We start from the raw sequence: 4,552 nt of genomic DNA, 5'->3' as shown, positions 1-4,552 counted from the left end.
CAACTTCCTCATATAAAATTTTTTCAATAACATCTCTTCACACCTAAGTTTCTCAGCCTTGGCACTATTGACATTTTGGACCAGATTATTCTTTGTTGGGGAGTGGGGGAGATGTCCTGTCTTGTGCATTGTAAGATGTTTAGCAGCATCTCTGGTTTCTACCTCCAGATGCCAGTAGCATCCACCCACCCACATACACACACAGTGAACATTTTTAAAAGTATCCCATGGAGAGCAAAATCACTCCTAGTTGAAAACCACAGTTTATTGATGTGGAAAAAATCTAAACTTCCATATTTTAAAGGTGAATTATTTCTCTGCTACTGAATTATTTTTCTGCTACTGCAAATCTTCAAAGAAAGATTTTTAAAAATGCTAGTTGGAATCCAGACAAATGATTGAAATGACCAATAAGGGGAAAATTCTCTATCTTTGGACTAAGAAAAAGAGATCAGCAAGGGAGTTAATGACAAATTCAATACAGCTCAATCCAAAGCTGTGATTAATGGGAAAGGAGGTAAAACTAGTCATTGCTCAGATTCAGAAGGCAAGCAGAAAAACAGCTCTCAGTCAGGGCCTACCTTATTAGGAAGCAATGACCTCAGGGTCACTTTTGGTCTTCTCATTTCTCTGGAATAAGTATTTGATCTTATTCTTCTAGAAAAGTATTTAATCAGGTAGACCCTGAGTCTTCTTTGGACTTTATTTGGAATTTAGCACAGAAAGCAAAAGTAAACTGTCAAACATAAAGATGTCAGTGAGGAAGAGAGAAGAGCCAAGTACTAGCATGTCTTTTGCCTCTGCATAGCCATGCACATGTTGCTCATGATAGCTTGTTTACAACTTGACTAGATTAGAGTTTTGATAATAGTGGCAATCTTGACACTCTTAGTAGGAGTTTAGAAAGATGTAAGACTTCTAATTAATATCTTATTTACATATTTATGTTAATTTTTTTTTTTACACCTACAGCATATGGTCTTCCTAGGTGGTGTCCCATCCAAGTACTAACCAGGCCCACGCTGCTTAGCTTCCGAGATCAAATGGGATCGAGCCTGTTCAGGGTAGCATGGCCATAGACTAAATGTCATCTTTTAAATGTCTCTCATTCTTTAAAAGTCTCGTGGTTTCCTCATACCCTTTCTCATCTACACATGCCCTAGGCTACCTCATCTACACCAATCATCTCAATAACTATTTCGTGTTGGTGAATCCCAATTTCATGTTTCTAGCTCAGGTCCCTCTCCTGGGCTTCAAGTAGATGCCTCCAATTTCCAGCTGGGCACCCCACTTGTAGACCCACTCCACAGATGCCTCAAATCCACATACCTAAAAGAAGACTCAAGCCAGAGTTGTTTTTGTGTTCAAGTCACATTGCCAACAATTTGGAGTGGGGCTATGCTAGGATCACAATGACGATCAGGAAGGAACAAATCAGTGGAATTACAAACCCATTTTCCTTAAACATCAGAGTATGTCTGTGACCTGCCTCCATGAGGTTATGGGTTCATACTATGGTGGGTAATTGGTTTGATAATAAAGACCAGATATGCAACGGGCAGGATTATGTTCAGAAAGATTCGAGTTAGCCCTGGGTAAAAAAGTTTTCATTCCATTTCTTTAAAGAAAAAAAAAATCAGGAAAAAGACCTAGAAAACAGTTATACATAAAAACAAATGGTACGTTTTGAAATATTTGGTATCAAAACATAATATTTTATCCCCAAGTAATAGCTCCAGGAAGTTAGTAACTTTGCATGTTGTTATGCCAAGTTGCATTCATATTGGACCACCTATCCTGACCTAAAGACAGTGTAGCTGTAGGCTCCATCTCTGAGAACATGCATTTCTTGTGAAGTGGGCATTGTGTTCACATTCTAGTATATCTTGGCCTTGACACATGGGCTTTTGAAAGTTGTAATGAGAAGCAGTGTGCCTTGATGTTAACACAGCCTGAAGCAGGCTATTCTAGATGAAGCAGCTCAGCAAAGCACAGTGACCATCACAGAAAGTGTTGACAATGGGTTTTCTTAAAATAACTTTCACAAGCAGTAACATAAGTCATTCCCAGGAAAGTTGCCTGCATGGTTTACGTTGGCTATCATAGCACTCCCATGACACCATTACCAATGGAGCAGCAATGGCAGAATTCAAACAGATCTCCTAAACAAAGCCTCCATTTTACTGCTTAAAAGAACTGCCTAAGAGAATCATAATGCATTTTTCATCAATCTCCTTTAAGTTTTACATTTTCACAACCTAATATGAGTAATGCATAACCAATGCTAAATACTTATGATGCTTTTTGTTATATTTCAGAACTCTATAGAGCTTCATCATGCACAACTTGGAAACCATTATTGCAGCTACTGCTTCATGTTAGGTTGAGAAAATTGGCTTCCAGAGAAGCAAAATGATTTTACAAGGTCATCCAGCCAATTAGTGGAAGAGGTAGGATTAAGAATCAGTCCTCTGCCTCTCAGTCCACCTCATTTTCCAGGACATCTTTTATATATAGTGTTTGTAGAACATCCAGGTAGAGATATCTAAGACCAGAATGTGGAAGATAAGTAGGATTCAGAGTCTCACATTTAGGAACTATTCACATTAAGACAATACTGAGATCCATGTTGGTAGATCAGATGACCGAAAACAGAAAAAAAGTAAAGGATTATAAGAAATAAAAGTCAGATTATAATTTCAATTAAGCATCTCACAACAAATTACAATCAAGTCACTAAAAAAATTATTTTGAAAAACAGGGACTGAAGTGAAGCAGTAAAGAATTTTAGGGCAAAAAAAAAAATGTTTCTATCAGTTTTATATTTATTCAGTCCATTCGATCACCATTTATCCAGTGCCTACTATCATAATGTTAAATGCTAGAGAATATGGAGATGAGTAAAAATTTGACATCAAGATAATCACCATCTACTGGGAAAACAAATGAATGATAAATTCTAAGACCACAGTAGAACTATTTTTAAAGTGCTGTGGGAGCATAGAAGATAGGATCTAACTCTGCCTAAAGTTTTTATTAGCACATATTTTGAAAATGGAACCAGCGACAATTTTTTAGTGCAGCACGTAAGAGTAATTTAGTAAGCTTCTAGTCAAATATGTTATAGCAAGACACTAGGTAATACACTGGAATTATTTTCTAAAGGTAGCATAATACTAGCATTAGTCACCTTCCTCTATGTTCTTCATATTTTTTTTCATTCTGCCTCTATATAGAAATGAATTCTTAGGGTTATCACACCTTTGAAATACAGCCTCTGCTCTCACTAATGTTAGAGCTGTCAAAATGGAAAATAGGTTTGATCACTCCCAGGTATGCTTCCTAAAGACTGTTACTTTTTCAAGACAGGAAAAAAAAAAAAAAACAGTTACATTCATTTCTAATCCATAGAATAAAATACTATCTAGCACATTGATATATCAAAGAAATAAAAAGATATCTATTTGAAATTGCATTTAGCATTTGTTTAGCCAGCTGGGTTTCTTGAATAATTTCTAGTGATCACCCTTCCTTTTAGCTAACACCAAACTTTGTGGTATTACTTTCTTCTGGCTCCACACCCAGGAGAAAAATACAGAGACTGGAAACAATAGGTTTCAGTAGGTGTGGGAATATAAACTAAGGATCCATAAGTGTAACGTTTAGAAATATCTCTTTGCTTCCTCCTAGTGTAAACCTTATTTCCATTCATCTGTGCACCCCTCTAAGTGCCTTTCTTCCCTTAATACACCAGCTATCCCTCCAAAACCTTGAGAAGCAGGTAAGTAGGTATTATTAGACTAACTTGCAGATATGAAAACTAAGATCAAACTCAGGGCTAGACAGCGGATTAGTAGCAAAATAAGATCTAAAATTAGATGTTTTTTCTCACTAGTTAAGAAAGCTTTCCTCCACATCAGCAGTTGGCAAACTTTTGCCGTAAGAAGTCACATGGTAAATATTTTAGGTTTTGTGAGCCATACTATCTCTGTGTAAGATTGCCAGATTGTGCAAATAAAAAAAAAGTTTTTTAAAAATCAGTAAAACTTGAACTTCAAATAAGCAACGAATAATTTTTAGTATAAGTATGTCTTATATAATATTGGTTGTTAATCTGAAATTCAAATTTAACAGTCTTCCTGTATTTTACCTGGCAATCCTGTTACAATGACACAACTCTGCCATTGTGCAAAAGCAGCCACAGACAACACACAAATGCACAAGTGTGGCTGTATTCCAGTTAAACTGTATTTACAAAGACAGAGAGCAAGGATGATTTGGTTGGGGATGGGGGCAGGTCATAGTTTGCCGATGTCTACTCCATTTCATTGGCTTTACTAAGAACTATCCTGGATATGGGAAAAACCAGGGTGATAATATCATTGAATTTGATTCATAGGTCATTTAACAAAATTAACATTCAATGTTGTATCTCTCACAGAGGGTACAACTGGATCAACTTAGGGAAAATAAGGAAAATGCTCTGAGTTTTCTATGAGACTTTTGGATTCATGGATTTGTAATATATTATAAAATATAGGCAGTCACTTCA

At 36.3% G+C, this 4,552-nt stretch overlaps 1 pseudogene; it reads right to left on the bottom strand.

The window, feature by feature from the left end:
- Window positions 1-963: 963 nt before the first annotated feature.
- On the bottom strand, window positions 964-1,081 carry LOC112480257 (annotated as a pseudogene).
- Between the last annotated feature and the right edge of the window lie 3,471 nt (window positions 1,082-4,552).

The sequence above is a fragment of the Pteropus alecto genome, unplaced genomic scaffold (assembly GCF_000325575.1).
Source record: "Pteropus alecto unplaced genomic scaffold, ASM32557v1 scaffold73, whole genome shotgun sequence".
Taxonomy (NCBI): Eukaryota; Metazoa; Chordata; class Mammalia; order Chiroptera; family Pteropodidae; genus Pteropus; species Pteropus alecto.
This window is presented reverse-complemented; position numbering and strand designations above follow the sequence as displayed.